At 38.4% G+C, this 22,357-nt stretch overlaps 1 long non-coding RNA gene across 1 annotated transcript in view; it reads right to left on the reverse strand.

The window, feature by feature from the left end:
* LOC149749139 (uncharacterized) overlaps positions 1-22,357 on the reverse strand; it is a 72,713-nt gene that overhangs the window by 30,424 nt on the left and 19,932 nt on the right. The window contains exon 2 of the long non-coding RNA XR_016393266.1: positions 15,576-15,700. This is a non-coding gene — a long non-coding RNA (uncharacterized LOC149749139). The remainder of the gene's footprint in view (positions 1-15,575; positions 15,701-22,357) is intronic.

Genomic DNA, 22,357 nt, shown 5'->3' on the forward strand with positions numbered 1-22,357 from the left:
AAATTTTATAAATTGCATTTTGCTTTTTAGTATTATCTCTATATTCTCTTGCTTTCAACTAATTAATTGAAAAAACAATAAATTTCCCTGAAAAAAAGTAGCAGAAATAAAATTTGGTGTGAACGCCACACTCATAAATAAAATGTTGTATTAACTGGAAATTGATTCCTCTATGCCCTCTACTTCAATAATTCCAAATGGTAATATTTGGCAACAATTATAAACTCTTTTGGTTTATAATTTTCTGGTTCAAACATAAGTAAACAAAACATAATGTGATGAATAAGTACAGCAAGTTTGCAGGGTTCAAGATCAATATATGAAAATCAATCGTATTTTTATATACTTGCAATATACAATCTACAATGAAATAGAGAAATTATTCCATTTATAACAACATCAAAAAGAATAAAACATCTAGGAACTTAACAAAAGAAGTACAAAACTTACACTCATAAAATTACAAAACATTGCTGAAAGAAATTAAATAAGATTAAAGAAGGAAAAAAATCCTATGTTCATAATTTGAAGGCTTAATACTGTTAAATGGCAATGTTCTCCAAACTGATTTACAGATTCAACACAATCCTTATAAAAATCTTATGTTGCCTCTTTGTGGAAATTAATAAGATTATCCTAAAATTCATATGTAAACTCAGGAGACCTAGGATAGCTAAAATAATCTTGAAAAAAGATGAACATAATTGGAGGACTCACCTTTCTTGATTTCAAAACTTATTACAAAGCAATAGTGTTTAAGATAATGTGGTACTGGGACAAGATATATATGTAGATCAATGGAACAGGATTCAGAGTCCAGAAATAAACTCATATATCTATGGTCAGTTGGTTTTTGACAAAGGTATCAAGACCATTCAACAAGGGGCTTCCCTGGTGGTGCAGTGGTCAAGAATCCGTCTGCCAATGCAGGTGACACGGGTTCGAGCCCTGGTCCAGGAAGATCCCACATGCCACGGAGCAACTAAGCCTGTGTGCCACAACTACTGAGCCTGCGCTCTAGAGCTCGCGAGTCACAACTACTGAGCCCAAGTGCTGCAACTACTGAAGCCCGCACTCCTAGAGCCCGTGCACCACAACAAAGAGTAGCCCCTGCTCACTGCAACTAGAAAAAGCCTGCGCGCAGAAATGAAGACCCAACACAGCCAAAAAAAAAAGTTAAACACATAGTTACCATTTGACCCATTAATTCGCTTACTTTTAGATATATGCCAAAGAGAAATGACAACATATGTCCACACAAAAACTTAGACATGAATGTTCATAGCAGCATTATTCATAACAGCCAAGGTAGAAACAACCCAAATGTTCATTGACTAATGAATGCATAAACAAAATGTGATTTATCCATAAAATGCAATATTATTTGTCCATAAAAAGTAACAAAGTACTGATATATGCTACAGCATGGGTGAATCTTGAAAACATGCTCAGTTACAAAAGAGCACCTATTATGTGATTCCACTTACTTAAAATGTCCAAAATAGGCAAATCTACAAAGACAGAAAGTAGATTATTGGTTGCTTACAGCTGGAGGAGATGGGGAGACTGCGGGGTGATAGTTAAAAAGTGCAGGGTTCTTCGGAGGGAGGTGATGAAAATATTGTAAAATTGATTATGGTTAACATTGCACAACTCTGTGAATATACTAAAAGCCATGAACTGTATACTTTAAATGGGCAAATTGTATGGTAGGTGAATTATATGTCAATAAAACCATTACAAAAAATATATAACAGGACTCAAATGACCTATTATCTTGATATCAGACAGACTATTAGGTTCCTATGAAAAAAATCCAAGGTGCATTCATTTGTTCATTCATTCATTCATGGGCATAGAATAGGAAACAGGAGGAGGACCAGGTTTGTGGGTAAAATAGTTTTGGACATGCTGAGTTTAAAAAGCCAGTGGAATATAACTAAGTAAGAGAAGCCCAGTATGCAATCAGAGATATAAATCATCACATCAGGGGAGAACTTTGTACTAGAGTTACAAATCTGAGGTCAATGGTATTCGCTTATAGCAGTTAAAATTATGTAAGTAGAAAATGTGTAGGGCAGGGATTTTTGCGGTAGTTGTGGTAAAATATAAATAACGTAAAATTTACCATCTTAACCATTAAAAAATATATAGGTTAGTAATGTCCAGTATATTCACATTGTTGTGCAACCAATCTCAAGAACTTTTTCATATTGCGACATTGCATCTTTATTCTCATTAAACAAATACTCCCCATTTCCTGGAAACCACCGTTCTACTTTCTGTTTCTATGAATTTGACTACTGTAGATACCTCATATAAATATTTGTCTTTTTGTGACTGGCTTATTTAACTTAGCATAATGTCTTCAAGGCTTATCCATGGTGTAGCATGTGCCAGAATTTTCTTCCTTTTTAAGACTAATATTCTATTTTACATATACACCACATTTTGTTTAGCCATTCATTTGTTGAGGGATTCTTGCATTGCTGAATCCCTCACTTCCTGGCTACTCCAATGATCCTGCTATGAAAATGGATGTACTAATATCTCTTTGAGATCCTATTTTCAATTCTTTTGGTATATACCCAGAAATGGAATTGCTGGGTCATATGACAATGTTATTTTAAAATTTTTGAGAAAACGGCATACCGATTTCCACAGCAGCTATGCCATTTCAGATTCCTACCAACAGTGCACAAGAGTTCCAGATTTTCCACATCTTTACCAAAACATGTTATTTTCTGTTTTTGTTTTTATGTAAACATCCTAATGGGTGTGAGGTGATAATTCATGTGGTTTTAATTTGCATTTCCCTGATAATTAGTGATGCTGATTATTTTTTTTCATATGCTGTTGGCCATTTTCATATCTCCTTTTGAGAAATATCTATTCAAGTTTTTAGCCCATTTTTAATGCAGTTATTTGCTTTTGTTCTTATTATTGAGGAATTCTTAATTTAGGATGCATGGACCACCCCTAGTGTGAATGAGTGGGGTTTAAGCAGACCCTGATACTGTATGTGTTTGTGCTCTTTCCTCAGAGACTCTCTAGCTCTTATCAGATTTGTTTTCCACAGAGAAAATAGCCTTTTCTTTTTTTCTGAATGTGTGAATGATGTATCTAGGAAAAAAATGCAAAGGATAAAAGTATGTTTCCAAGCCCCCTGTTTGTTTATTGCTTTGTTTATGTCTTCTGTCATACGAAGACAGCCATTTTTATATAGTCAAGTATATCTATCTTTTCTTTTAGAGCTTCGGAATTTTTCAGCCATGGTCAGAAAGAAATGTTCCCTCACCCTTTAGGTTGAACATATATAATAACCTACATTTCTTTGTGTGATATCGTTATTGAGTTATATTTTTACATTTAAGTTTTTAAACTTCTAAGAATGTATTTTATAATAGTGTATAGTGGAGGTCCTTTTTCATTTTCTCCTAGATAGATGGCAATTATTTTAATTTCTTTGCTTGTCAAAACCTATAAGGCAATGTAAATAATATTGGGGATGGTAGCTATCCTATTTTTTTTTTTTAAAGGTCTTTTATTTATTTATTTTTGGCTGCATTGGGTCTTCGTTGCTGCGCGCAGGCTTTCTCTACTTGTAGTGAGCCGGGGCTACCCTTTGTTGCGGTGCGCGGGCTTCTCATTGCGGTGGCTTCTCTTGTTGCGGAGCACGGGCTCTAGGCGCACGGGCTTCAGTAGTTGTGGCACTCGGGCTCAGTAGTTGTGGCTCGCGGGCTCTAGAGCGCAGGCTCAGTAGTTGTGGCGCACGGGCTTTGTTGCTCCGTGGCATGTGGGATCATCCTGGACCAGGGCTCAAACCCATGTCCCCTGCACCGGCAGGCAGATTCTTAACCACTGCGCCACCAGGGAAGTCCCAGCTATCCTATTTTTGATTGAAATGGGTTTTGTGGTTTGCCACTGCATATTTGCTCGCTGAGTTTTGTTAATCTTAAACATATTTAAGTGGTTTCCTCTTACTGTTATTTTTCTAAGAGATTTTATCAGGAATGGCTGCTGAATTCTATTGAATATGTTTTTAGCATTTATTGACATGCTTATTTTTTCTCCTTTACTTTATTGATGTAATAGATTATTTGGTAATGAACCATTTTTATATTCTGGAATAAATCCTATTTGGTCATAGTATATTATTCTTTTGCTACACAATTAGATTTGTTTGCTAATATTTTATCTTGAATTTTTACATCTACATTCATAAGTGCGATAGGTCTGTACTTTATGTTATTATATTTTTTAGGTTTGGGTATTAAAGTTTGCCGTTTTATGCAGTGAATTAGAAGAGTTTCATCTGGAATGATAAATAGCTTGGTAATTATATTTTCTTTTAAAGTCAAATAAACTTGGCAGGGAAGCCATATGGTTTTGGTGGCCTTTTTTGATAGAAGACTTTAAATCATCTTTTCAATCTCTTCTATAATAATTTGTCTGTTCATATTTTCTACTTCTTTTGGGGTTAATTTTACTGACTTGTTTTTCACCAGGAAATCATTAATTTTCTCTAAAATTTCAAACTGCTGCCATGGAATTTCATGAAGTAATCTCTGTAACTATTCCTTTAATCTCTCCTGTATCTGGGGATAGGACTTCTTTCTCATTCCTCATTTTGCCTCTTTCTGCTCCTTGCAGTGTGTGAGGAGGGAGAAGGGGAGGAGAAAGTGTCTATATCATTAATCTTTTCAAAGCACCAGATTTTAGATTTATTTGTCCTCTCTATCATTTTTGTTTTTTATTTCATTGGTTTTGGCTTTTAGCCTTAATAACTCTCCCTTATTTCTCTGGTTATTTTTCCTTTTTCTCATTGCTAATTTCTTAAAATAGATTCTTAGTTCCTTTAATGTTTATTTTTGCTTTCTAATGATGATTAAATCCATGATAAACTTTTTTTTTAAAGATAATTTTCCAGGACTTCCTTGGTGGTCCAGTGGCTACAGCTCCACGCTCCCAATGCAGGGGGCCTGGGTTCGATCCATGGTCAGGGAACTAGATCCCACGTGCCGCAACTAAGAGTTCTCATGCTGAAACTAAAAGATCCCTTGTGCTGCAACTAAGACCTGGCACAGCCAAATGAATAAATAAACATTTTAAAAAATAAAGATAATTTCCCAAAGATTTTTATTTTCTACTTTTTTTTCATTTTTCTTTATTTTTTTCCAGACAGATTTTTTTAATTTTAATTTTTAAAAATTTTTGGCTGCACCGGGTCTTCGTTCCTGCACGCAGGCCTTCTCTAGTTGCGGTGAGAGGGGCTACTCTTCATTGTGGCGGACAGGCTTCTCACTGTGGTGGCTTCTGTTGTTGTGGAGCACCGGCTCCAGGCACGCGGGCTTCAGTAGTTGTGGCACGTGGGCTCAGTAGTTGCTCTGTAGCATGTGGGATCTTCCTGGACCAGGGCTCGAACCCGTGTCCCCTGCATTGGCAGGCGGATTCTCAACCACTGCACCACCAGGGAAGTCCCTATTTTTTTTTTTTTTTTTTGGCTGCACTGCATGGCACGTGGCATCTTAGTTCCTTGACCAGGAATTGAACCCGCGACCCCTATAGTGGAAGTGCAGAGTCTTAACCACTGGACCACCAGGGAAGTCCCCGTGATAAACTTTTGTTATCTTTCTTTTTATAAATAAATTTTAAAGCTTGTAAATTTTTTTTAAAATTTATTTTCAGCTGCATTGGGTCTTTGTTGCTCTGCGCAGGCTTTCTCTAGTTGCAGCGAGCGGGGGCTACTCTTCGTTGCGATGTGCAGGCTTCTCATTGCGGTGGCTTCCCTTGTTGCAGAGCACAGGCTCTAGGCACGCGGGCTTCAGTAGTTGTGGCACGTGGGCTCAGTAGTTGCAATGCACGGACTCTAGGGTGCACAAGCTTCAGTAGTTGTGGCTCACGGGCTCTAGAGCGCAGACTCAGTAGTTGTGGTGCACAGGCTTAGTTGCTCTGTGGCATATGGGATCTTCCCCAACAGGGATTGAACTCATGTCGCCTGCATTGGCATGTGGATTCTTAACCACTGTGCCACCAGGGAAGTCCAAAGCTTGTCAAGTTATTTACCTAATTTTATGTGCTTACATAGTGTTCTTCATCTTGCTTGATGCTTTCAATTTTAATTTCATCTAATATTAATGTTACCAGCCTGCTTTCTTTTTCCTTGCATTTGCTGTCTTTTTCTTTTTATTGAAGTCTAGTTGATTTTAAATGTTGTGCTAATTACTGCTGTACATCAAAGTGTACAGGTATACATATATATACATTTTTTTAAAAAATTCTTTTCCATTATAGTTTATCATAGGATATTGAATATAGTTCTCTGTGCTATATAGTAAGATCTTGTTGTTTATCCGTTCCGTATATACAAGCTTACTTCGGTTAACCCAACCTCCCACTCCATCCCTTCCCCCAGACCCCTCCCCTTTGGCAACCACTAGTCTGTTCTCTATGTCCATGATTCTGTTTCTGTTTCATAGATAGGTTCATCTGTGTCATATCTTAGATTCCACATATAAGTGATATCATATGGTATTTGTCTTTCTCCTTCTGACTTACTTCACTTAGTATGATATTCTCTAGTTGCATCCATGTTGCTGCAAATGGCATTATTTCATTCTTTTTTGTGGCTGAGTAGTATTCCATTGCATATATATAATACATCTTCTTTATCCATTCATTTAGGTTGTTTCCATGTCTTGGCTATTGTGAATAGTGTTGCTATGAACATAGGGGTGCCTGTATCTTTTTGAATTATAGTTTTGTCTGCATGCATATGTTTTTTTGATACACTGTTAAGCATGTTCCTTATAGCTACCACATGGCTGAATTTTGCTTTTTCACCAAATCTGGCAGTTTCTGCTTTTTAATGGGTACATCGAGCTTATCACATCTAATGTTCTTATCTTACACGATATTGATCAATTTAGATTTTTGTTTGCTCTTTTCCTTTTTCTCTATATTTGCTCATTTCAACAAGGTAATATACTTTCCATTATCTAATTTGGCATATCTCCTGTATTTTTTCCCATTCTATCCCTTTCCCTATCCTCTATATCAGAATATATGTCTCTAGTATTATTTGAAAATAAGTTAACCCTGAGTTGCAGTATAACTCCCACTATAATGTTCTAATCCAGCCCTGCTGACCACCACCCCATCCCCAATTCCCCTCCATCCCACAGCTAAGACCTTTAGGACAGTTCTACTCACTTTCCTTTTCCACTATTCTCCACGTCCCCATGGATCATCTTGGACTCCTCCTCCACAGACCCCGATAGCCAGAAGACCTATTGCTTCCTGGCCTCAGTTTTTTAAAATCTTCTATTTAAATCAACTAATAAGTCCATCCTTACCTATTTCATGGAGTGGTTGGAAGCTAAAATGAGAAACCTTCTGTGAAAGCACTTTGTGAACTGTGAAATAATGTCCAAATACTAGGGAGGGAGGATGTGTAGGGAAGACTTGGCTGGTCTTGATCACAGTGGACAGTTGTGGACAAGGTGAGATTATAGTCTCTGTGCTTCTGTGCCAGGTAGAAAAAGTGCTCCAGCTCTATTACTCAGTGCAAAATCACCACTATTTGAGATTGATCTCTCTCAGCCAAGGTATTTTATTACAGGGTACGTGCATTTTATGGACACATTTTAAAAGATGATATCCTAAACGTCAGAATCTATTAACAACGTAGAAAGCTAAATATCTCACAGAAATGGGACTCTGAGCACTAAAGTTCTGATAGGATAGGACACTTTTGAAATATGGAAAACTGCCTGGAAATAGCTCCATGAAATATGTCTGAGTCCCCTCAGAGTTCCAGGCAGAAGACTGAGGGATCAGGCAGTACCTAAAAGAAGAGAAAGTTAAAAAAGAAGCCAGCACATTTTCACTTTTTCATAGTGTTGCCTCCTGCCTGTGCTGGTTAAGAAGTTTGTGGTGTTACATGGACTCAAGCCAGGATATAACACTGTACCAGCGCTGTCATGCAGAAATATAATGAGAGCCGCATGTATAATATTAAAATGTTCTAGTAGCCACATTTTAAAAAAGTAAAAATATGAAATTAATTTTAATAATATATTTTATTTAACCTAATATATCTACAATATTGTTATTTCAATATGCCATTAACATGAAATTATTAATGAGATATTTTCCTTTCTTGTTTTCTTACTAGGTCTTTGAAATCTAGTGTGTATTTTATACTTAGAGTATATCTTAATTTGGACTAGCCACAGTTCAAGAGCTCAGTAGCCACATGTGGCACGTGGCTGCCTGATTGGACAGCACTGCTCTGCCATGAGGATGGTAAATACAGCACAGTCCTGGACTCTCCCACACCTCACCCCAGGTGGAAGTCACCCATCAGCCACAGCATCCTTCCTTAATGAGCCCTGGTGTGGTTTCCTGATTCTTGTCACTAGAGAGAGCCTGACGGTCAGGCCCTCTATTAGAGTTGGCACCTCAACAGGAGGCAAACTTCAGCAGAAGGTCAATCTCATGAGGGTGGGACTTTGGTCTGTTTTATTCACTGCTGTATCCTAACACCTAGAGCAGTGCCTGGAACGTAATGGGCATTCAATAGATACTTATTCAATAAGTTATATCTACTTGCCATCCTCGTTGTAGAGCTGGTGAACACAGCTCATTTCCAGTCATTATTACTATCTGAGAATAATTTTAAATTAAGCCTAAACTTTATAGAGAGAACATTTTCAAAACTTGTAAATTAAAAGAAAATTCGAAGTCAGTTTTAAAACTGAAAAGAGCCAATCCCTCTCTTGCGTCACTCACTGCGCTACTACTGAAACCAAATTTTAACCTTTACAGATTTACTAGAAGTAGACGTTACACTATGACATTAAAAAAAAGGAAATCAGCCCATGGCTGTATTTATCACAATGCCTATAATCACATTGTTTGCTGAATATGTGACTGCAGTACTATACAACAAAATCTAACACTTTGCAAAGTTTTCTAAACTTTCAGTCTATTTCTTGACAAATTCTTTGAAGAAGCACAGGATCAAATGAACAGGTGTATTCACAGCGATTGGTCACAACACTTGAGTCAAGTCACTGCCTTTTAGAGTTTTAAGAAACGTCCTAATAGAACCTTAATTTTATGATCATTATCGTGGTTATTATCATAACTATTCTTTGTTGAGTGCTTATTACATTCTAAGGATGATGCTAAGGGTTTCATGCACATTATCTCATTAAAGCCTTAAAATAATGCTAGTAGTCACTTACTTAAAGTCATTCAGCTAGTACATGAAATAGCCAGGATGAAAATCCTGCTCCGCCTGACTCTCAAGTCTAGAATCTTGTCCACTCAGTTTGTCCACCCTCCCCATTTTTGTAGTCAGAATACTTACGTCCCCCCAAATCATGTGGTTTGTCCAAGATTATACAGCTATTAAGTGGCAGAGTCAGAACTAAAATCTACATCTCCGGGCTTCCCTGGTGGCGCAGTGGTTGAGAGTCCGCCTGCCGATGCAGGGGACCCGGGTTCGTGCCCCGGTCCGGGAAGATCCCACAGGCCGCAGAGCGGCTGGGCCCATGAGCCATGGCCGCTGAGCCTGCGCGTCCGGAGCCTGTGCTCCGCAATGGGAGAGGCCACAAAAGTGAGAAGCCCGCATACCGCAAAAAAAAAAAATCTACATCTCCTACTCTCAGGACCAGATTCTTTTCTCCATACAACTCAGTTTGTTCATAAGCAAAGCATGCGATCATAATTTATTCAAAACATATATTTAAAATAATTTAAATTAGAATTTGACCTTCACATAGAGAAAACTAGTGATTACTGATTTTTAGTCTATTTTGCCACTAACAGCAAAGTATTGTTTTGGGCAGCCAGGATGGGGATTTGGGGAAGCAGAATCAAGGCAGTCAGTAGGGTACATAATCATTGATCCTGGTCCCAAACTGAGCGAATGAAGTGAACCATTATCTGTGACAGTGGTCAGAGATTAAATGTTACTAGTAGAGGGACTCCACAGAAATCCTTGGTTGGAGCTAAGAAGCATGAAATGTGATTTAAAGGGGAGAGAGCTGTCCTGGGTTGCTCACAGAGTGGAAACTGTCTCTCCAGATCCCTCCTGAGGGCTCTTCCCACACCTTCTGCCCACGTCTTTGAATCTCCAGCATGGGCTGGGTGATTCCTGGATGGCTGTGGGCCAGAGGCCGGGGGAGTGTCCCAGCCCTGGGTGTTTTCAGGGCTGCCCTGAATGTTCAGCTCTGGAAAGCAGCAAGTGCCTTGTCAATCTCCATAAGCCCCAGGAGAACTTAGAACAATGGGCTTCTCAGTCCTGGCAGTCCTGCTGCTCTCCTCAAGGCCACCTCTTTTCCATTTAAGTCCCTTTTTATTGAAGCCAGTTGAATGCTGTCTTATCCTCATTAAGGGGGCTTGGGCTTCTCCGGGCTACAATTAGATTTTTATGCCACCTGGGCATAGAAGCTCACTTCATTTCCAGTGTCCCACCATTCTGGTAAATTTTTCACTTTGAAGTTCACAATTAATTTTTGTTCAGCAAACTATTAGATGAAAAGAAAACTACACTGGCACACAACAGTAAAAATACTAGCTGAGTTATTCAGAAAGTCCAGTGCAAAGAGACATGGTGACTAATAATCAACTGTGGGAAGTAACTGTCTCAGCTCAAACACCTGAAATTGTTCCTATAACTCCCCTTGCTGGCCAATGTGAAGAGTGACACAAGAAAGAAAATTGTACACTTCCTGTTCTCCAGGATATTTCTTCCTTTTACCATGTATCCAAATACCTCAAGGTTAGAAAAGACAAAATGGTTAGAAAAAAAAAATGGTAAGAAAAAAATCTAGTATGAGGGAAACTAAAATGAACAGCTTTGTTTGCTATGTTTTTGAGGGGTCAGTTATTCAAGTGGGAAATGCAATAATGTAATCACTTTGATGGAGAAGGAAGTGTCTTCCTGGGTATGAAAACTACATGCCATTCACCCTCACTTACCTCATAAGAAAGAACATAAGTTACATGGGCAAGATTTATATCCCTAGCACCAGGGATTCTAGCTACTTCAAAGCCATGACATCAGCTAATCTCAGGGTAGTGGGTGAAAATGAATTATATTTATTGAATCTGGCACTAATCATGAGGAATTGCAAATACAAGAGTACCATCAATTCAGTTATCTCAGTGAAATGACATTTTTAATTCAGAAAGAAAATTCCTGTAACATATACATATTGAGAAATTAAATACTGGCACTACACTCAATTTATTTAATCTTAGGGAAAGGCGAAATGGGGAATGTAGTCCACCAAGTACACAGATTTCTGACAGTTATACTCTTTAGAATGTTTTGGAAGATATAAGCAGGTATCAGCTATAATAACTCATTGTCACTTAAAATTAAAGTACTAGTTCCTATGCCCCTGAGTCTTGTCTTATAATAGCAGATTTGTTCTTTCTTGAGGTTCTGCCAGTTAACAGTCCCATCTCTAAGGCAGCTTCTGGTCTTACCCCATAAACAAATTCTGTATAATCCAGAAAGGGTTTTCCTCCTGGTGGTTAAATTACTCTAAGAAAATAAGCTTATTTGAATGCCATTTAGAGATTTTACATTAACTTTCTGAAGTTCTCCCATGTTACTTAATACTTTTATGTTCTTCTAATAATTTGCAAAATGATATCCTCATGGCAATTATATTCACTATTGCTGATCAGGAGTGATTGTATATACTACAGGATATCAATGATTATTCATTGGTGATATGGATCAAAATGATCAAATATCAGATCATTCCCCCTAAAATGTTAAAAATCTGCCTATCCTTGCTTCAACTCATTTATCCTGTGTGGTTAATAATGCTGTTAAGCTCTTCCAATGACACCGGGCATTGCAATCTTTAAGATATGATGTCTAAAACAAGGACAACAATATAGTATTTAATGGTCAGATGAAGCTGGAGTACCATATAAGATTGAGGGACCTGGATCTGTCACATTCTAAAAGTGGCACTTTCAAATGGGAGGACCAAATTGCAAAGGTGAGACCAGGATACAGCAAGAGGACTCAAAGCATGTGATACCAGGAAAACATGACTCCTACACCTTCTCCTTACTTATCACCTTCTGTTTTCACCTCTCTCCCTTTACAGTTTGGGTTCCATGGCCCATTACTGCAGCTACTTTCTTATAAATAGCTTTGTCATCCTATCTCCATTTAGTTCTTCCATTGCAACTGCCAGGCAAAAGACTGACTCTGGATCAAATCACCTCTTCCCTTCTCTGCTGAGCTCCCCAGGCTGCTCAGCTTGCAGGAGAAATCATACAACTGCATGGATTGATTCCACAGAGACTAATGGTCTTCAGCCTCAGTTGGTCTTCAACCTCAGCCTGGTAGTCATTTCGTATTTTCCTAGGTCGCTCTCTCTGTCTGCCATGCTTCACAGGATTCAGCTTCTCTTCACTTTCCTCAAGCCTCTGACATCAGCACGAAATCTGCCTTCTTACCCAACAGAGAAAATGGTGCTATTCAGAGAGGAGCTCTTTCACTTTCCTACCTCGAGGGGTGTGGTGGTAAATTACTGATAACTGACAGTCTTCAGGGTGGGATGTGGGGGAGTTCTGATCTGCTGTGTCTGCCAATTTCCATGGTGTAAATATTCCCATTATGGCTGAATTCAAGCTATTAACATAAGTTAACCAGATCTCAAAATTCCTGAAAGTTTAACAATTGGCTCCAGTGAGCTAGTAGGAGCTGGCAGCAGCACACACTGCGTGAAACCCAGAAACAAATGCATCCAAAACATCCTCTCCTTCCCTCTCAGTTACAATGAAAGAGACATCTCTCCTCTTTTCCTCATCTATCCAAAGTGAATGCCTCCTGCCTTCTGCAATATTTTGTTCTATCAGTTAAAACCCTTCTCTTGCATCTTGAAAGTCTTTTTCTTTTTTTTTTTTTGGCTGCACCACGAGGCATGCGAGATCTTAGTTCCCTGCCAAGGGATTGAACCACCAGGACCACCAGGGAAGTCCCTCTTGCATCCTCAACTTTCCCCTCTTTATTGGCTAATTCCTTTTATCTTTTAAATTTAGCTAACTCCCTACCACTCTTTTTGTTTAGTTAGTTTGTTTGTTTGAAGAAAACTTCATTTGATCTCACATTTCTCTTCAGCTATGTCACAGACCCATTTCTTCAAAGGATTGTTTCCACTGCCTTATCTTCAGATCACTCATTTACCTACTAAAATCTGGTTTCCCACTGAAATCCCAAAATTACCAACAACTTCCTTGTTACTAAATTCGATAGAGAATTCTTGGTCCTTCTCTTACTGACTTCTTTTTAGCATTTGACACATTTGACCACTTCTTCTTTTCTTTGGCTTCTGTGACACAATGAGCCTCTGATTCTCCTCCTTCCTCTTGGCTTCTGGCTCCTTAGTAGGCTCCTCCCTTTGGTTCATTTCTTACTTGTTGGTATTCCTCATGATTCTATCCTGAGATCCCTTCTCTTTTTATTATACTTTCCCTGGAACTCATCTCTTTCCGTGGCTTCAATTACCATCTCTAGACTCACTGGTCCATGGCTCCAGGCCAGTCTTCTGAGCTTTAGACACGTATCACCCACTGCCCACTATGCATATTCATGTGGATATCTTTAGAGGCACCTCAAGCCTAATATTTCTAAAATTGAAATCTCCCCTTCTGTGCTCTCCGCTCAGTGAATGGTCCTGAGTTGCCTATGCCAGAAACAGAATAATCCTTGCCTCCTTCTCTCTAATATCGCATTCCAATGAATCACAAAGTCCTGCTGATTCAGTTCCAAAATCTCTCTTCCTTCTACCCATCATCCTCCCTGCCACCACCCTGGTTCAGTCACACTATCTCTCACCAAGATTTCCCTCCTAACTAGTCTCCCTGCTTCCAGGCTTGCTCACCCTAGTCCATTCTCCATTCTGCAGTAATCTCTCAAAAACTCAAATCAGGTCATGTCACTTGCCTCCTTAAAACCTTTTGATAGTTCTCCATTGTTTTGGGGATAGAGTTCAAACTCCCTGATGTGACCTATGAGCGCCCCTGTGTGGTCTGACCCCCATCTGGGGTCTCTCTCTGCTTCCCACCCTGTTCCCATTGATCTAGTTTTTTTTTTTCAGACTCCTAACTATGCCATGTGCTGATTCATCTCTGATCCTTTGAATATACTGCTTATTTTGCCAGGAACACCATAATTTACTTCCTGCTGCCTCCCATCCCTCTTCCTCTAACTAACTCTTACTCATTCTTAGAACTTACTTCCTGCATAAATGCCACTAACCTGGCTTCCTTCACTTTTCCCACTATTGCATTTAACAAAATGTACTACAATGATTGTTTTACTTGTCTATCTCCCTCATAGATACTAATCTCCATGAGGGCAGGAACCGTGTCTCTTCCCTTCACCACCCCACTGATTTTAATTATGAAACCCCATATCCAGTAGCAGTCAGTCCCCATCCACTCCCCATGCCCAGCCCCTGGCAAACACTAATCTACTTTCTGTCTGTATGAAATTCATCTCCCTCAGCAAGTTCACAGTGAGAAATATTAAGCCTGGACCTAACTACAAACTTTTAGAATAAGAATATTGTTAGTGACTTACGGCAAATGATTAAACCCTCCTGTGTCTTATCATCCTTAACTTTGAAAGGATGCCTACTAATTCAAGGATGCAGGCCATAAGAGGATCTGTAGGTTTTTTTTTTTTTTTTTTTTTTTTTTGCGGTACGCGGGCCTCTCACTGTTGTGGCTTCTCCCGTTACGGAGCAACAGGCTCCGGACGCGCAGGCTCAGCGGCCATGGCTCACGGGCCCAGCCGCTCTGCGGCATGTGGGATCTTCCCGGACCGGGGCACGAACCCGCGTCCCTTACATCGGCAGGCGGACTCTCAACCACTGCACCACCAGGGAAGCCCTAGGACCTGTAGTTTTTAATAAGACATTCATCGCTCAATTTCTCGTCTATTTTCTTGGTCAGTTTATAGAATTTCCAATTCCACGAGTGCTGATTTCACAAGTGTTGCCCGAAGCAAAACCTCTCATTACGTTTCAAAAACCTCCTGTTTTGCTATGGCTGGCTCCTCAGGTCCCTGCCTTCTGCCTAGGATCCTCTCTGTTCTCTAGACATGAATTTCTTCCACTCTGATCTCAAGGAACTTAGATCCCTGCAAGTTTACCATTTAAAAACTTGTCTTACATTAAATATTTTATTGTTCCCATCCAAAGCCTATTTATAATTAAGACTTTTTTTAGACTTTCAGTTTTTGTTTTCAGAAATATGTAATGAAAAAAGCAGTGAAAATACAATAGACATTATTGTAAGGGCCAAATACGTCCACCATTTCCAAGAACTCCATGGCTGCTTTGTGAATTGTAATTGGAGAAATAGGCAGATTAATTAACCTTTTCCTCCAATATCATAGGTAATGTTAATTGAAGACTATGAAGTACCAGGTACAATGCTAAAACCGTTATTTACATTAGTCTTGAACTCAGGACAACCTTGAACTTGCTGCAACCCAGGGCAGCAAGGTAGGCAATATTGCTACCTACCTTTTACAGATGAGGAAACTGAAGCTGAGAGATTAAATGACTTCCCCAAGTTTACACAGCTAGTAACTAAAGGTGGAACCTTGGTCGATTTCTGACGACAGAATCCAGAATCCATTATGTTCTTTCTGGAGAAAAAAAAATTAATGGTAAAGTTAAATGGTAGCTTAATCTCAAGCTGTCTACCCTGAAAAATAGAATTAAATTCTGATTTAAATATTTATGGCATCCAATTTGAATATGTATTTGATAATAGAAAGATATAAATATTTACGTGGGTGAATACATGGGCACCTTGGGAAACACTTGTATTTCCTAACCACAAATTTCATTGCTTCTTCTGATTGTTAATATGCTGTCACAGGATAGGACTGAACCGGGGAAGTTCAACAGTGAAAAATGTCTGCTATTAAGCTGATTGAAATCCCTCTCATTTCCTTCCCATAATGCTAGATGCACATAGCTAAACTGAGTCATTTTCATTTCTGTAATAATTTCAATTAGTGGCATTTAGATCTCTGGCACATAGCAGGCTCACTAAATATCTATTGAATAGATTAATGGGTTTGCCCCTTTTCACAACCCTATCACACTTAATTCCTAAAGTCGGGACCTGCAAAAAGAGAAGTTTGAGATCAAAGAGTACTAAGGATTGCAATTCTAGGAGTCTGTACATACCATTCAGTCCTAAAATATATACCACACTTGCTCCGTAAGTGCTTCATTTACTTTAGTCTTGTTTCCTGAACCAGATTTCAAACAAGGACTGTCATTTATATAAACCCCATGGAACCTAGTACAGTGCTGGTCTTATAGTAGATAATCTACCAAAATGCTCATCATGTTCTCTTAATAGTATAGGTTTAATAAATATTTGTTAATATGTTTATGAAAATTATTATCAAGTTGATAAATTTCATTGGAACCACCAACAGCCTGTTTCCTTCTAATTTTCATAAATTGAACTTTAATTTTCCCCCAAGTTAACACTAGCATAGTAAATAATTTACAACTTAAAATTTTAAGCCAGGTAAATATATACAATGTAATAGCATTATAAAGAATTACTCTGATGTCACCTTTATGTTTATGAGTCAGATAAAATTAATTTGTTTGCATGGTCTATGTGTGTTTTTTTTTTTTTCTATGTGGGTTTGATCTCAGCCATACGCTAGCATTTTTTTCTCATACAACTTTTTGATTAAGATATAATTCAAATGCTTAAAATTCAACCTTTCAAAGTATACAAGTTGTGCAACCATCACCACTAATTCCAGAACATTTTGATCACCCCAAAAAGAAACCCCATATCCAGTAGCAGTCACTCTTCATTCTTCCTTCCCCTCAACTCCTGGCAACCAGCAATCTATTTTTTGTTTCTATGGATTTTCCCATTCTGGACATTTCATATAAATGGAATCATACAATTGGTGGCCTTTTCTATCTGATTTGTCTCCCTTAGCATGATGTTTTCAAAGCTCAATCCATGTTGCATTATGTATCAGTCCTTGATTCTTCTCTATGGGTTGAATAATATTCCATTATCTAGATAAAGACATTTTGTTTATTTGTTCATCTGTTCGGATTGTTTCCACCTTTTGGCTATTGTGAATAGTGCTGCTATGAACATTCATATACAAGTTTTTGTTTGGACACCTTTTTTTTTTTTAAAGAAGATGTTGGGGGTAGGAGTTTATTAATTTATTTATTTATTTTTGCTGTGTTGCGTCTTCGTTTCTGTGCGAGGGCTTTCTCTAATTGTGGCAAGTGGGGGCCACTCTTCATTGCGGTGTGCGGGCCTCTCACTATGGCGGCCTCTCTTGTTGCGGAGCACAGGCTCCAGATGCGCAGGCTCAGTAGTTGTGGCTCACGGGCCTAGTTGCTCCGCGGCATGTGGGATCCTCCAAGACCAGGGCTCGAACCCGTGTCCCCTGCATTAGCAGGCAGATTCTCAACCACTGTGCCACCAGGGAAGCCCTGGACACCTTTTTCTCATTTCTCTTGCACATATATCTAAGAATGGCATTGCCGAGTAAAATGATGATTTTATGTTTTCGTTTTTGAGAGAACTACCAATCTGTTTTCCAAAGTAATCGCACCATTTTCTTTCCCACCAGTAATGTATAAAAAGCATTCCAATTTCTCTGTCCTCACCAACACTTGTTATTTTCCTCTATTATTATTATTTTTATAATCATCCTAGTCGGTGGGACGTGGTATCTCATTGTGGTTTTGATTTGCATTTCCGTAATGACTAATGATGTTGAGTATCTTTTCATGTGCTTATTGGCTATTTGTGTATTTTCTTTGGAAACATGGCTATTCAGATCCTTCGCCTGTTTTTTGATAGGGATATTTGTCTTTTTTATTGTCAGTTGCAAGAGTTCTTTATAATTTCTGGATACAAGTCTCTTATCAAATATATTTGAAAATATTTTCTCCCATTCTGTGGGTGTTTTCATTTTCTTGATAGTGTCCTTTACAGCGTTAAAGTTTTTCCTCTTGATAATATATATTTAAACATTTGATGAAGTCCAATTTATCCATCTTTTTGTATATTGTACATATACTAAATTAAAACTTTTTCATGTGTAATCATATACATTATCCACCATCATTTATACAGAAGCAACACAAAAGATTATAGATTTAAGTAGTGGAAAATGACAATTTCCAAGTAATCAAGCATATTAAATAAGAACTCACAGTAAATCTTAACAAAAATTAATCAGAAATTTTCCTGTCTTGAGGATAGTAAGTAAAAATATAATAACATACATTTCCTTTGTATGTTGCATTAAACTCAGTGACTTTTTCATAGCATTTGCTTAATCTTTATCTGTAGATAGTCCTTCTGTAATATTTTTAGCAGGTAAGAGGAATTTTGATAAACCCATTATATATCTTTCTTTTATTTTCAGAAATATAGTCAATTTTAAGTTGTCCTGTTCAAATAAAGTAGAAAGAAGTAATAGGCAAGATTAGAGCTATTTCCTTATTCAGTAGTTGATGTTGGAAATTTTATTCAAGGCAACATAATGTCAAGGTAGTTACTTATCAGACCTACTTAGTACCTTCCTTGAGCAGATATTTCAATTTGAAAGCATTTTAACAACTATATAAACTGTGTACCCAGAGAAATAGGACAGCAGCAGAATTCAAGAAGAGAACAAAGAAACAAAGATCAAGCAGGTTTGCCAAATAGTAGGTCCCTGTGTTTGAAACAACTGGAGAACTTTGTAGCAATTCCATTTTAGAAGTTTTCTGTAAACTAGAGTTTAACATCCAAAGCACAAAGCTCAATTTGGAAATGAAGACACTGTTAAATTCTTGGGTTAAATGGATCGCAGTTACAGAATCCTCCATAACTAGCATTGCTTACTTTCCAGTATCATAATTTATTCTAATCCTCTATTAAATTCAAGTTTCTGAGAAAAAAATTGAAAGTAATAAAAAAGTATTCTCCTCAAGAAGACTTTGCTTTAAAAAAACAATTAACAGAAATTAGAATGAAGAGGTTTTACATGGATATTGAAGCAGAAGCTATTTTTAGTTTTCAATAAAATTAGGAAGATTGGCTGTGGGGCATTGGTGGTTCCTGAAATATAATTTACTTCATGTTGTCAAATGCCCTTTCAGATTGTACCTTTCATCCACAAAAGAAAACCTCTTTCAGCAACTAGAGGTGAGAACATTTTGACATGGCACATATACAAAATCATGTGGCATCGTGGTTGTTCTTTGGGGACAGTGGTGCCCAATCCTTTCTCACTCTCATTTTAGTTAAATATTGAAAAATGTTTTGTCATCAGGAGGTTTGTCCACTTAAGATTCTTAACAGCCAGTTGACATGGCTATGAAAGCAAGCCTGCCTTGCCAGGGAATGATCACTCTGGGTTTTCCTACATTTTGAAAGTTGGTGAGTGTGTCTTTCCTTGGATTCCCTGAAATCCTTTTTGGTGACACTCGCTTGTTTGTGACCTGGGAACATACAATGGCTGCTTTTCAAATTGAGGTACCAATGTAAGCTTTGTGATGGCAGAGACTGTCTTATAACTTCTGTAGCCCCAATGTCTAAAATAGTCTGGTGAGGTGTTTATAAATAATTATTGAATAAAAGAGAAGAGGAAGAAGGAAGAGAAGGAAGAGAAAGAGAAAGGGGGAGAGAGATGGGGGGAAGAAAGAGAAAGGGAGAAGAGAAAGCGGGAAGGTAAAGGGGAAAGAAAAAAAGGAGCAGAGTAGAAGTAGTAGGGGTAAAGTGTATACATTGATACTGCATCACTAGGATTATATGGTGGTGGGGAGGAGATATGCAAAATTAAAGGACAAGTATAGGACTATTTGGGGAGGATCAACTTTACCCAGAAAACGGAAGTGGGGAGCAGAATATTATATTAAAATAAACATAAATATGTGAGAGAGGAAGATGCAAAACTTGTTATTAGATAAGAAACTTATTCCCTGCCTCCACAGACTCATAGAATCTCAAATTGGGAAGAAATCAGAGAAGTTGCTTTGTCACATCAGCCATATCAGAAGCTTTAAAACGGGTTGGCAAACTTTTTCTGCAAAGGGCCAGATAGTAAATATTTTAGGCTGTAAAGGGCAGAGCCTCTAGCACAACTGCTCCATTATGCCGCTGTAGCATAAAAGCACCACACACAATATGTAAAAAAATGTGTATGGCTGTGTGTCAATAAACCTTTATTGACAGAAACAGGTGGTGGGACATATTTGGCCTGCGGGCTGCGGTTTGCAGACCCTACTTTCATATTTCCCACAATATCCAGACAATGCTTATAACCACTGTTAACATCTGCAGTAACAGGGAACACACTACTTTTCAAGGAAAACTATTCCATTTTTATATAACTGTCATTATAGAAAGGCATTTTTATATTGAGTCAAAATACACTTTGGTGTTGTTATGGACTGAAAGTTTGTGTCCTCCCAAAATTTTTTATGTTGAAATCTAATCCCCAAAGTAATAGTATTTGTAGAAGGGACCTTTAAGGAGATACCTAGGTCATCAGAGTGGAGCCCTCATGAATGTAATTAAGTGCCTGTATAAGAAGAGGCCAAAGAACTAGGTCACCTGGGTGTTTTCCTCTACCATGTGAGGGTATAACAAGAAGTCAGCAGTCTGCAACCTAGATGAGGGCTGTCACTAGAACCTGACCATGCTGGCACCCTGATCTCAGACTTGCAGCCTCCAGACTGTGAGAAAGAAATTTCTGTTTATAAGCCATCCAGGCTATGGTACTTTGTTATAGCCCCTGAACTAAGACAGGTACTATCTTAATGTTTATTTGTTTATTTTTGTTGTTGTTGTTTAAGGTGTTGTAATTCAATGATTTAGACCAGGATGTTTTGCTTTTTTAGACAGCTTCTGCTTCTACTCAAGATGGAGTAACAATGACTTGATTTACTCTCCCACCTGAAACAATCAAAACTGAACAAAATATAGGAAATAACAGAATTCAAGATATTGACACTAGGCAAACAAGGACAATGATCCCTGAGAGATGGGAAACAAATGAGGTAAGGCCACAATTGCCTGCAGCTTACTGCCTAGAGAAAATTTCCAGGCCTCAGAGAGTTGGGAACCCAAGTGGAACCCAGCAGTATTTCCCCAACTCTCCCTTGGAGTTGCTGGTCCAAGGGAGCCAAGGTCAACAGAATTCACAGAGCAGATTCCACAATCAGAGAGAGCAGCACAGAGAGACACCTCTGGAGATGTGCAGAGGGTCCCCTTTAGTTTTTGGTTGAGTGCCGATCTGTGAATGTGTGTGAGGAAATTACCTAGGGTCAGGAAAAGAACCACCTGAAAGGATTAGAGGGAAGAGTGACCAGTTCTTGGAGCTCACGAAAGGCCAGAAATAGTCCCTGTTCCTAACAGACAGACTGGAAAATCTCATAATTTGCAAAGACTGGTTATAATTCTAAGAAGAGTCTTGTCTCAGGGGTGGGGGAAAATTATTCCTAGACTAAATGCTGCTCTGGTCCTGGATAAATAAACTTAAGAGTTAGATCTGAAAGGATCTGTTTCCAATAAGCTTAACTGAGTTCTAGAACAAAGCTCTGGAACTCAGTTAAGATCTTTATACTACTTATAAAATTATGAAAATATTCAGCTCTTCACAAGGTAAATTTTATAATGTCTTGTATCCAGTCAAAAATTGCTGAGCATGCAAAGAAGCAGAAAAATACAATCCATAATGAGGAGAAAAATCAATTAAAACTAACCTAGGGATGAAACAGGTGATAGAATTAGTAGACAAGGATATTAGAACATATGTTCAAGAAACTAGAGAAAAGACTGAACATTTAAGTAGGGAATGGAAGGTATATATATATATATATATTTGTATTTTATTTATTTTTTTAATACAGCAGGTTCTTTTCTTTTTTTACTATTTTATTTTGAAATAATTTTTTTTATACAGCAGGCTCTTATTAGTTAGCCATTTTATACATATTAGTATACATATGTCAATCCCAATCTCCCAATTCATCACACAGACACACACACACACCCCACCTGCCGCTGCTTTCCCCCTTTGGTGGGTCATATGGTAATTCTATTTTTAGTTTTTTTGTTTGTTTGTTTTGTTTTTGGTACGCGGGCCTCTCACTGCTGTGGCCTCTCCCGTTGTGGAGCCCAGGCTCCGGACGCGCAGGCTCAGTGGCTATGGCTTACGGGCCCAACCACTCTGCAGCATGTGGGATCCTCCCGGACTGGGGCACGAACCCGCGTCCCCTGCATCGGTAGGTGGACTCTCAAC

Source organism: Delphinapterus leucas, chromosome 5 (assembly GCF_059928025.1).
Source record: "Delphinapterus leucas isolate spDelLeu-1000000601 "Yukka" chromosome 5, BTC_Dleu_Yukka2, whole genome shotgun sequence".
Lineage (NCBI taxonomy): Eukaryota > Metazoa > Chordata > Mammalia > Artiodactyla > Monodontidae > Delphinapterus > Delphinapterus leucas.